A 13,378-nucleotide genomic window follows, 5' to 3' on the forward strand; every position below is an offset into this window, starting at 1 on the left:
TTGCGGTCGTATATTGATATGACGTTGGCGTCGTCGTCGTCGTCGTCGTCCGAAGACACATTGGTGTTCGCACTCTAACTTTAGTTTAAGTGAATGGATCTCTATGAAATTTTACCATAAGGTTCAATACCACAAAAGGAAGGATTGATTTCAGAGGTTATAGTACCAACAGTTAAGGAATTAGGGGCCAAAAATAAGCATTTTTATACGACCGCAAAATTTTTTTTGGGATCGTATAATGGTATGATGTCGTCGTCGTCTGTGTCGTCGTCTGCGTCGTCGTCCGAAGACACATTGGTTTCCGGACAATAACTTTAGGTTAAGTGAATGGATCTTGATGAAATTTAAGAAGGTTCAATACCACAAAAGGAAGGTTGGGATTGATTTTGGGGATGATGGTCCCAACCGTTTAGGAATTAAGGGCCCCAAAAGGGGCCCAAAACAAGCATTTTTCTAGTTTCAGGATAATAACTTGTGTATAAGTATTTCAATTGCTCTGAAATTGTACCACAATGTTTAATACCACAAGTAGAAGGTTGGGATTCATTTTAGGGGTTATGAGGCCAACAGTTAAGGAATTAAGGGCCAAAAACGAGCATTTTTCTAGTTTCCAGACAATAACTTGTGTGTAAGTGTATGGATCCCTCTGACATTGTACCACAAGGTCCATATAACTACTGGAAGGCTGGGATGGAGTTTTGGGTGAATTGCCCCAAACATGTAGGAATTAGGGGCCAAAAAAAGGGCCAAAAACAAGCATTTTTCTAGTTTCCAGACAATAACTTGTGCGTAAGTGTATGGATCTCTCTGAAATTGTACTACAAGGTTCCATACTACAAAGGAAAGGCTGGGATTGAGTTTTGGGGTTATTGCTCCAAGGGGGGTTTTCAAAAAGTTGGGGGGGGGGGGGGGAGGTTCCCAATTGTTTTTAAGGGATTCATATTTTTTTTTCAAAATTTTTAAAATTTCGGATTTTTGAAAAGTTTCAAGACGAAATCTTCAATTGCACAGTATTGCGCAATGGATTTATAAGATCTTTGACCACATTTATTTTGTGTCAGAAACCTATATTATGTCAAAAATCTGATTACAATCCAAATTCAGACAGTATCAAGCTTGAATATTGTGTCCAAATTTGCCCCAACTTTTCAGGGTTCGACCTCTGCGGTCGTATCAGGCTGCGCTCAGCGAAGCATTTTATTGTAACTTCCAGACATAACTTGTGTGTTAGTGTATGGATCTTTCTGAAATTGTACTTCAATGTTCTATATCACAAAGGAAAAGCTGGAATTGAGTTTGGGGGTAATTGCCCAAAACGTTTAGGAAAAAGGGGCCAAAAATAAGCATTTTTCTAGTTTCCAGACAATAACTTGTGTTCAAGTGTATGGATCTGTCTGAAATTGTACTGCAAGGTACCATACCACAAAGGGAAGGCTGGGATTGATTTTGGGGGTAATTGCTTCAAAATTTTAGGAATTAGGGGCCAAAAGAGGGACAAAAAACAAGCATTTTTCTAGTTTCAGGACAATAACTTGTGTGTAAGTGTATGGATCTTTATAAAATTGTACTACAAGGTTCCATATCACAAAGGAAAAGCTGGGTTTGATATTGAGGGTAATTGCCCTAAACGTTTAGGAATTTGGGGCCAAAAGGGGCAACAAAAAAACAAGCATTTTTCTAGTTTCCAGACAATAACTTGTGTTTAAGTGTATGGATCTCTCTGAAATTGTACCACAAAGGGAAGGCTGGGATTGAGTTTGGGGGTGATGAATCATAAGGGGGTTCAAAAAATTGGGGTTTCCTTTTTTTCCTTTTTTTTCTTTAAAATTTTCCATTTTAAATTGGTTATTTCTGATTTATATATAAAAGCAAATAATAATGATATGGTTTGAATAGGTAAATTAAAATTTTTAAGTTCTTAGACCACATTCATTCTGTGTCAGAAACCTATGCTGTGTCAAATATTTAATCACAATCCAAATTCAGTGCTGTATCAAGCTTGAATGTTGTGTCCATACTTGCCCCAACTGTTCAGGGTTCGACCTCTGCGGTCGTATCAAGCTGCGCCCAGCGGAGCATTTTATTGAAAGTATAATAGGAAAAAATGTATATTTTATATATATTATAAATATATCAGTCTGAAATAGGAAAGATTTCATATTAGTCCATTTTTCTTGAAAATCGTCACCTATTTCGATTTTTCTTGATTTCATATGTGGCACCACCCCACGCTTATTAAAATTGTGTTTGCGAAAAGTAATGAATATGGTGTATTTAAAATGGTTCAGCACAAATATTTGTGGGCGAGGTGTGGCAACACTGTAAATTTTTCAGAAAACTGTCAAAAATCTTTGCCAAATTAAGTAGTTGTTTTTACTGAAACAATTGGACATTTTAACATATGTTTTTAGGCAGTTAAGCTGCCTTATGCTACCGCCCTAGATTTGTGTTCTTCCCACTGAATGGTGAAAAAAGTGTTGTTGTTATTATCTAGCTGGCTAATATGTTATTAATAACTAATTGGGCACTTTTTTCGTACTATCAATTCTGGAATACAAAAAATATGACCAGAAAAACCTTAAATGATCGTCGAACAACCCAAAACTTTCGAAGTTGCACATAGGAAGTAGTGCTCAATAGAAATCCTTATGTAATTTATTTTTCCCTGTACTTTTGGCTAAGATGTCAAAGAACAATTGTATGAAATATTTAATCGCCGAAAATCTCTAAAGACAAGTTGTTTACATTTCCCAAATGGCAAATGTCGTAGGAATATTGTTTGTCGGCACTACGTATTACAGTAGTCTAAGTTGGCGGCAATTTTAACTTAGAAGACGAAATTTACGTACCGTTTAAATTTGGAGGATTCTGATGATAGAAGGGTAATTATTGTTAATCATGATATTCTTTTTGTTTGAGATGAGTGTTAATAAATTGTGTATTCACATTTGAATTTCTTCCTTTCATATTATTCCGTTTTCACATAAATGACCTTGTCAAGTATTAATGCACCAACAGGTGGTGTTTACACTTGTTTTTATGAATGAAATATTTAAACCGGAAATCAAGAAAATCAAGAAGGTCTCACTAATAAGCGAAAAGAAGATTGTAGAGACAATAAGCGACAAGTAGAAAAAAGTTAGCGACAGGAAGAATGAATTTGCGACAAGAGGATAAATTTAGAGACAAGAAAGTTTATATACTATTAAAATAATAAATTTAAAGAAAAGTCAATTAATTACAGTTGATATTTTTCTGTTTTGTAAAGTTTTAAATTCTGTTGCATTTAGTAGCCCTACGTACTTCATGACGCTTCTTGTCGCTTCTTGTCTCTAATTAGTGTGACCTTGTAAATATGTCAATTTTACAGAGAATGACAGTAGAATGTGATATGGATAATAGACCTAGAAAGATCGTTTGATCATAGTAAGTCACACGAAAATGTAGAAAAACCCATTCATATATTACTGTATACAGGTACGGATGTCTGAAAAATGAATAAAATCAGCAAATGTGAATTGGGAAATATATGCGGATAGAAAAATTCGATCTAAATTATCTTGATCATGACATGAAGCCAGTTACCGACTCTCAGGCACTTGTTTATATCCATGGGAAGATTTAGGAGCTCATAATATACGTTGATAGTGGATCTTCCCATGCATAAAAACAAGTGCCTGTCGTCCGACTTTGACATTTCAATGTTTATGACATTTTTTCTAAACCAGAACTTTTTTTATTTTTGGGCCTAAAGAAAATCTTGATTTATGGCTAATTTTAAAGAAGCTATATCTTTCAATAAGTGTAAAGTCCAAGAATGTTCGACCAACCGTTTATTTATTCCAATCTTGGTATAGATCTCAAGTAACATCATGGACTTGGAGGGGGCGGGTCATTTACATTTACTAAAGGCAGGTCAATCAGACGGCCTCACCTTTGATTGCTGTAATAGTAAGGCATTATCTGATTTGTGTCATTGTACCGTAGAACTTAAATTGAACAAACTCGGTGTTCTCCACAGGGAAGCAAGTCAACTCGCACTATTGCAAAGTCGTACCACGCCAACCAACTGATACCACTAAAAGTCAACTCAAATAAACATTAACTACTAAATTTTGGTATTTACAATATAATTCTGTCTGATAGACCTATCAGAGACCATGAGTCAACTTACAACAGAGGCAGACTAGAGCATACTATTAAATGACATGTAAATTGTATGTATAGAATTGAATGAAAGAAATAAAATTTAACATAATTTTATCTCTCTGACTCTCAAACTGCTCATCTTTTTAATTTGTCGAAAATCAAACTTTGATCTAACCCAAAAAAAAGAATATCCCATGATCTCAAAATGATTTCTTTTCAATTTCATGGACAAAACTTGTGTAAATATATTTTATCATGATTGTATGTCTAAATAAACAATATAAATTTTTGTATTTGTTTTTATTTCAGCTAGATTCCAATTCTTGGCTTTAATATCTTAGAAGTGACAAGACATACATGTACAATATATGAGACTATCTAGTAGCTGCATTGACTAGTCATCATAATAATTCCATGACCGCTATGAAACTTTAGACCTTTTTGATGTTTCGAATATAGTTAAACATGTACATGATCTACAGATATGATCAAAGTACATGTATATATGAAAATTTTTACCAGGTCTTATCATATGACGACTAGTCAGACAAATTTTGGTTCAGAATTCTGACAGGAATTTTTACAAAATTGCCACGGGTTACAACACATGAATATAATTTGTCATGGAGTTTACTGTAACGGTCCAGCTATTAAAGGCTGTCTAATGATACTATCAGAACTATGAAATGTCTGTGCAACTGTTACTATAAAATGTAGGAGATACATGTACATCGTATCATTGCACACTATCAATATATATACAAGTAGTAACCCAGGTATCAGTTATATAAAGATAGTTTGAATACATAACGATGATACAATGTGCAGATACATGAAATATGTTTTATAAAGTATGTAAGAAGTGAAATATATAAACATATTAAAAAAAGACAGAAAAAATATTTGTATGAAATTTGATGTAAATGTAATAGGTTGGACACTTAGAAGTACAATAATGTAAAAGAAAATTAAACGCATTTCTAGCCTAACAACATAATCTTTTTGTGTAATATGATCCATGCATGATAAACAATAAAATTACCACGCCTCAAATTGTTCCCAGTATTATTAAGGCCCCGCCGAATGGCGGACGCCCTATAGTGATCAGTCTGTCCATCCGTCTGTCTGTCTGTCTGTCCGTCCGTCCGTCCGTCCGTAACAAATTGTGTCCGCTCTATATCTAGAGAACCGTTATGATTTCAAAGTTTATACTTGGCATGTATATTAACCAACATTAGAGGGTGTGTCATCATGTATGTACAACTTCCTAGGTCAAAGTTCAAGGTCAAAAACTTTGGTTTTAGTTGACAACCCCATGTCCTATGGTAAAGATCGTGTCCGCTCTATATCTTGAGAACCGTTATGATTTCAAAGTTTATACTTGATATGTATATAAACCAACACCAGAGGGTGTATAATAATTTATGTACAACTTCCTTGTTCAAAGGTCAAGGTCAAAAACTTTGGTTTCAGTTGACAACCCCATGTCCAATGATAAAGATACAAATTTTTTACCACACATTATTCACAGCGGGGCCCACAGAGATGGCTCCCATCTCAATGATATCTAGTTAAATCAGTTTTTGTACGGAGTGACACCTGCTGATCTAACTAAAAATGCTAATGTGGCATTTGAATTTTTCTTATGCAGGAATAATATCATCAGAATTAAGATTTTCCACAGTGGTGTATAGCTTAATTCCACTTAGAACATAGTGGAATTAAGCTATACACCTGTGTGGAAAATCTTAATTCTGATGATATTATTCCTGCATAAGAAAAATTCATTCATCAGTGTATTGAGAAGTTGATAGAAATAAGCATCTGTATGTCACATACGGCCTGTAACAATGTGCAAAACCCATACTGCATAGTATAAAGCTGTAAATGGCCTTGAAATGACAAATGTAAAACAATTCCAACAAGAAAACCAGCGTCCTGATTTATGTACAAATCAATAATGAAAAATAAATATGATATACAGCAACAAATGACAACCACTGAATGACTTTGGACAGACACACACGTAATCTGGCAGGGTTAAACATGTTTACTGGCGCCAGACCTTCCCCTTACCTGGGACAGTGTACATACATCTTCTCATACAATCTATCATCGAAAGGATACATATTTAAAGTAATTTAAAAATGAATAATAAACGTTTGAAAAAAATGGTATATTGTTAGAGAAAAGTGTGTAGGATAGTGGAAATCAGTACAGCACATGACAAAAAAAAATCTGAGACATGAGATATAACAAGCTGTGATAAACAATTTAAGCAACACTGCCACAGTTTTCATCATGTTTTTGATTAACTGCCTTTAGCGCTAACAGTGCTTTGATTATGATAAAATTTTCACATCATCGCAGTAATAAATTTTCAGATTTTTAGGGCCGAAATTATGAATTAATGATCCAACTCCTTTTATAAGGTATGACCCTTCGATTTGACATAAAAAAGAGTTTATAAAAATTTATGAATATACATTTTGGAAGAATTTATGTAAATTTACAAATATTAAATTTTCAGTTTTTTTAATCAAAGTTATGATATAATCTAAATAAAATATTTAACATAACGTCTACTGTTTTACCAACGAAATCCTTTAATTAACACTATCATGACTAGCAAAGGCTCTAATCCAGATGCAGACAATATGCCATAGATGAAAAGGATTTAAGTTAGTAACGTTTTGGGTTTAGAGAACGAGCTGTGTGTACCTGGTTAAAAATATAAAAAGTTTTTCTTTGCTTTTTGTCGAGCCTGCGACTTTTGTCGCAAAAGCGATACATAGCGATCCTACATTCCGTCGTCGTCGGCGTCGTCGTCGTCGTCGGCGGCGGCGTCCACAAATATTCACTCTGTGGTTAAAGTTTTTAAAATTTTAATAACTTTCTTAAACTATCCTGGATTTGTACCAGACTTGGACAGAAGCTTGTTTATGATCATAAGATAGTATCCAGAAGTAAATTTTGTTAAAAAAAAATCCTGTTTATCCGTATTTTACTTATAAATGGACTTAGTTTTTCTGCCAGTTAACATTACATTCACTCTGTGGTTAAAGTTTTTAAAATTTTAATAACTTTCTTAAACTATCCTGGATTTGTACCAAACTTGGACAGAAGCTTGTTTATGATCAAAAGCTAGTATCTAGAAGGAAATTTTGTAAAAATTTATTTCCTGTTTTTCCGTATATTACTTATAAATGGACTTAGCTTTTCTTCCAGTTAACCTTACATACAGTCTGCAGTTAAAGTTTTTAAAACATTTATTAGATTCATAAACCATCCTGGATTTTTACCAAACTTGGATAGAAGCTTCTTACAATCGAAAGATAGTATCTAGAGGAAAATTTTTAATAATTTTTCCCCATTTTTGTTGAGCCGGCGACTAACAGCAAAAGTAGGCGAGACACTTGGTTCCGCGGAACCCTTACGAATATTTTTTTATGCAATTGGGAAATTTCAGTGCAATATGCCAAAACCTGTTTGTTTTTTTGCTGCCATCGCATCATATACCTTTTAAGTCATATTTTTTTTTATATCTTATTTACTGAACATATTTGTGTTGTATCTATAGAACTTGCTAAACAAAAAGCACACAAGTAGGATAAATGAGCATACAATATTGGTTCAAGTTTGGATATTCGAAAAAAAATGATCGGACCATATGAGAATATGCATATGGTCATGGCCATAAACGTATGGTCCAAATACTCGTATGATGCGATAACCCAACTTAGCATCATTGAAAACTGTACTGCAAGAGACAGAGTTAAGACCAATAGTAAAAAAACATAAATTCTGCTTATCAACAAAAAAATAAAAAAGTAAATCTTGAACTTTTTAATGATGAGATTAGTGAGAAGCTGAACATCAAACATCTAGGCATAGAAAGACAGGAACGAAATAATCCAAACATAGATAATAGAATCTCCACTGCAAGCTCAACTATGTACTCTCTTATGGGTGCAGGTCTACACGGAATCAACGGAATTAATCCATTAATATCATACAAACTTTGGAGTACAAATGTAATACCCAGAATGCTTTATGGAATTGAAGTTCTCAATAATACTAAAACTGATATCCAAAAATTGAAAAAAAATCAAAAAAAGACACAGTTGTTGGCATGATACGGATTATGTTCTTCTCATATATTTTATGATGGTATGATACTAAACCCCTAATGGGAGGGATTGTGCTTGATTTTCATATCATGAAGACATAATCTTTCAATCAGTTTAATTGAGGTCTGGAGCTGGCATGTCGGTAACTGATAATAGTCCTCTGTTAATTTATGTATCATTGTCATTTTGATTAGTTTCTTTTGTTACCTATTCTGACATCGGACTCGGACTTCTTTTAAACTGAGTTTTACTGTGCGTATTGCTGTGTGTTTGTTTATTCTACATTGGCTAGCGGTATAGGGGGAGGGTTGAGATCTTACAAAACATGTTTAACACCGCCTCATTTTTGCGCCTGTCTCAAGTCAGGAGCCTCTGGCCTTTGTTAGTCTTCTATGTTTTTTAATTTTAGTTCATTCATATGTTTTGGAGTTTAGTGTGACGTCCATTTTCATTGAACTAGTACACATTTTTGTTTAGTGGCCAGCTGAAGCTCGCCTCCGGTTGCGGGATTTTCTCGCTGTGTTGAAGACCCATTAGTGAACTTCGGTTGTTTTCTGGTTTGGTTGTTGTCTCTTTGACACATTCTCCATTTCCATTCTCAATTTTACTCAAGCAACTACTGTCTTTACCACAAAGAACTGCTGATGTCGCGATTTATATCCTCGGAGCTGAAGCGGTTAAACAACTTATTCACAAAGCAGTAATCTCCCTATTCCTCAGAATATCTAATGATGAAAATTCAATCGAACATATAATAGGAATAAGACAACTGGCAACAAAAGACTGTCAATCCAATAGTTGGTTTATAAAAGTGGACAATATTCTCAGATCTTATGATTTACCTTTAGCACATGAAATTATACTGAACCCAAAGAAAAATTGGAAAAAAATAAACCACAATATGATAAATTCAACCTGGGAAATGAGATGGACAGAAATAGCTGAAACTAAATTTACTCTTGAACACACTGAAAAAAAACAACTGGAATTTTCGGAAACCAAATATCTGTTGGTGAAGTGTCAGAGACCATAAAGGAGACATCAGAAAAGTGTAACCGGAGAGCATGAATTTCATTACAAAATTACTTGACTCCACCGGGACTCAAACCCGGGACCTCTGTGTTACAAGGCAGCGCGTATACCGACTGAGCTAAAGAAGTACTTCCTTAGCTCAACCGCTTACGGCTGACTAAGTATCTACTAATGAAGGGAACTTGAGCAATCCCGTCACACTTCCCCCACCTCAAGAGTCATCATACCATTATGACTCTCACACACATACCCTAGCTAGAATTCTTCTCTAACCACCGTAGGTTTTTTAGTTGGGCGCAAAATGTAACCGGAGAGCATGAATTTCATTACAAAATTACTTGGACTCCACCGGGACTCGAACCCGGGACCTCTGTGTTACAAGGCAGCGCGTATACCGACTGAGCTAAAGAAGTACTTCCTTAGCTCAACCGCTTACGGCTGACTAAGTATCTACTAATGAAGGGAAGCAATCCCGTCACAAAAGGTATAATTAAATCTAGAATTCTCACAGGGACTTATAAAACCCAAAATGTCATTTCCAGTTTTGACAAAACAAAGTCGGCTGAATGCAAGTTATGTAAGGAAGGCCCTGAAGATTACAAACATTTCCTAGTTACTTTTAAAAGCCTAGATAATGTGAGAAATGCTCACCACAGTAGATTAATACAGATAATGACAGACAAACAGATTATTTATAATCATGTCATTAAATAAGAAATAGACCTACATAAACAGCTAATCGACTGCAGCACCAATACCTACATACCTATATCTCTTTTAGATGTTACAGAAAGAATGTGCAAAGATTGGGTCTATGCATCGCATATCAAGAGAGCTGAACTACTGTGTTAATTAAAAGAACTGTGTTCTAACAAAACTAACATTAATCGGCAAAATTGTCTCGACAACTATACATCAGTGGTTGTGCTTTCGGTCATGACAGACGACGACTACATATCTTTTATTATATTTTAAACACTAAACCGGATTCTTAGTATGTGAAGTATTTTATGCCAGCTAAGTTAACTCAGAGACATATATACACAGAGATTGGCAACTGTAACAGTGGTCAGCGAAATCCAATTAAAAACACGCATCACACGAGACTTTAACGAGATCGCCATTTTGCATCTGATCATGACAAGTTCACCACCGCTTCGATTTTTATTTTACATCAAGCTTTTCAAAACAGCATAATGTAAGTATATATTTCAATTTCGTAAATTATTTACCTTGTTTTATTCAGTTTGTAGTAATTGTAAGTTAAAATATTGTGACGATTAACGTTTTATTGTGGTCAATAATAAGGGGAAAGCTTGGCCGACATGGACGTTATGAAAATTTTTTACACGGACGTATTTTTTATTAAAACCTTTTCATTCGAAAAGGAATAAAACCATTTATGAGATGAATCACTTTTCCCAAGACATACTGGTTTTTTGTAAATATGTTGAATTTTTTATTAAATCACCCACTTTGATGCAATTTACAATTAAAATTCAGTATTCTCGCTGTCGGCCACGCTCAATTTTTAAAATATAAAGACAGGCCCCTGTCCATGTCTACAGTCAATAAACTTTTCCATCTTTAGAGAATAATTATTCCCAGCACATGAATTAATTTCTTATGACATACTGGATTTGTGTATAACAGTTGTTTTTTACATATTTTCACCCACTTTGATGCAATTTACAATTAAAAATGACCATTCAAGCTGTCGGCCATTTTCATTCTCTTCAATATAAAGACAGGCCCCTGTCCATGTCTACAGTCAATAAACTTTTCCATCTTTAGAGAATAATTATTCCCAGCACATGAATTACTTTCTTATGACATACTGGATTTGTGTATAACAGTTGTTTTTTCCATATTTTCACCAGCTTTGATGCAATTTACAATTAAAAATGACCATTCAAGCTGTCGGCCATTTTCATTCTCTTCAATATAAAGACAGGCCCCTGTCCATGTCTACAGTCAATAAACTTTTCCATCTTTAGAGAATAATTATTCCCAGCACATGAATTACTGTCTTATGACATACTGAATTTGTGTATAACAGTTGTTTTTTTCCATATTTTCACCAGCTTTGATGCAATTCACAATTAAAAATTACCATTCAAGCTGTCGGCCATTTTCATTCTCTTCAATATAAAGACAGGCCCCTGTCCATGTCTACAGTCAATAAACTTTTCCATCTTTAGAGAATAATTATTCCCAGCACATGAATTACTGTCTTATGACATACTGAATTTGTGTATAACAGTTGTTTTTTTCCATATTTTCACCAGCTTTGATGCAATTCACAATTAAAAATTACCATTCAAGCTGTCGGCCATTTTCATTCTCTTCAATATAAAGACAGGCCCCTGTCCATGTCTACAGTCAATCAACTTTTCCATCTTTAGAGAATTATTATTCCCAGCACATGAATTACTTTCTTATGACATACTGGATTTGTGTATAACAGTTGTTTTTTCCATATTTTCACCAGCTTTGATGCAATTTACAATTAAAAATGACCATTCAAGCTGTCTGCCATTTTCATTCTCTTCAATATAAAGACAGGCACCTGTCCATGGCTACAGTTTATAAAATTGTCCATCTTTAAAGAACAAATGTACCCATCACCATTGATCACAGGAATAACTTTCCCAAGACATACCGGTTTTGTGTATATAAATTGTTTTTTTCATTACTTCCACCACTTTGATGACATTTACAAGTTTATATACATGTATATTTACATTCAGTATCTGACAGCATTTTTTTTTTAACAGGATCCTGCATGTTATAAAAGAACAAAGATGTTGATCAAATTTACCTAACAGTGCAGCATACAAGAGATGTAATATCATACATGTGCTGAATGTAGGACTCGCTAGCCTTTCTGATTGAAAAAAGAGATTCCCTGGCAGACAGGAACAACTATTAGTGATGACTTTTTTCAAATGTTACTGCACAGTCATGTAGTGGACCGATTACATGTACTACTATCAATGTGATACTAAAAAATGGTTTTGTAAGAGAGAAAATGACATGTGCTTATCCTGACTGTGAAAACACCACATTATTGTAGTTCAAATATCATAGTTCATATGCCAAACTTGATGTACATGTGTATGCGATTTTTGTGCAAGTGATGGTGACATCATTGAACTATAGAATAAATACAAGACTCCGCATTCAATCTATTGAATTTGAAACAGAAGTGGCAGTTGTGCAGAGACTATACGGATAAAAATGCAAATAAATATCTTGTGTTCAACTTCATTTGTCTTCTTTACGTTTACAAAGTATACATGTACATAATTTTTACATACATGAATAACAATATGATGATGTAGTATGATTGCCAATGAGACAATGATTTACATGTATGACTATCATTGGAAGGCCACTCTATAATATCTTTGTATATCATGAGAATGGAAATGCTACCTTTGTAGCATAAAGGTAGCATAATGTAAAAAAAAGGAAAATGTTCATTTATTCAACAACACTCCTGTGAATATATAACTTGACAGTACTAAAGGCAAAATATTTCGTTTCACAAATTCCTTCCTCTCCTCGGAAAATAACATATTTAATTGTTTACATGAAATGACAAAATGTGTAGAATAAGAAGCAAGCAATGTTCACTCTACTTGTACACTACTAGTCGCTCATATTAGTCATCATCTATGTTTGTTTCAGTCCTTTAGCAATGGTGCTTGTTTATATTTATCTGTTGTGTTGTGTTGTTTCAGTTTTACATGTCCTCATTCTGTGATCACTGTTTCACCTCGCCTATTTTGAAAAATGTTAATGCAAATATTTTCTGCAATAAATTGAAAAGGCACAGCTGCTATGACTATTCAGAAATGTGAGGTATATGTCAATGAGACAACAACCCAACGACAAAAATATTCTTTGCATATCTATGAATGTTTAAGAATTCTTGTGGAGGTCAAAAGCACATAACGTGTACTTATATATTGGTGACCTGGTACATGTATGTACCTATTGATGCATTCCGTCCTAAACATAAATTGTGTGAAGAGACCAAGCAGTTTATATGCTTATAAAAA

The 13,378-nt window shown here is 34.2% G+C and overlaps 2 long non-coding RNA genes across 2 annotated transcripts; both read left to right on the forward strand.

The window, feature by feature from the left end:
• Positions 1-128: 128 nt before the first annotated feature.
• Positions 129-2,953, forward strand: LOC127724806 (uncharacterized). Its single transcript, XR_007992714.1, has 2 exons — positions 129-825; positions 1,575-2,953. It is a non-coding gene; the product is annotated as an uncharacterized LOC127724806 (long non-coding RNA).
• A 7,400-nt stretch (positions 2,954-10,353) lies between these two features.
• Positions 10,354-12,576, forward strand: LOC127724780 (uncharacterized). Its single transcript, XR_007992685.1, has 2 exons — positions 10,354-10,509; positions 12,089-12,576. It is a non-coding gene; the product is annotated as an uncharacterized LOC127724780 (long non-coding RNA).
• Positions 12,577-13,378: the final 802 nt, after the last annotated feature.

Source organism: Mytilus californianus, unplaced genomic scaffold, assembly GCF_021869535.1.
Source record: "Mytilus californianus isolate M0D057914Y unplaced genomic scaffold, xbMytCali1.0.p SCAF_14, whole genome shotgun sequence".
NCBI lineage: Eukaryota > Metazoa > Mollusca > Bivalvia > Mytilida > Mytilidae > Mytilus > Mytilus californianus.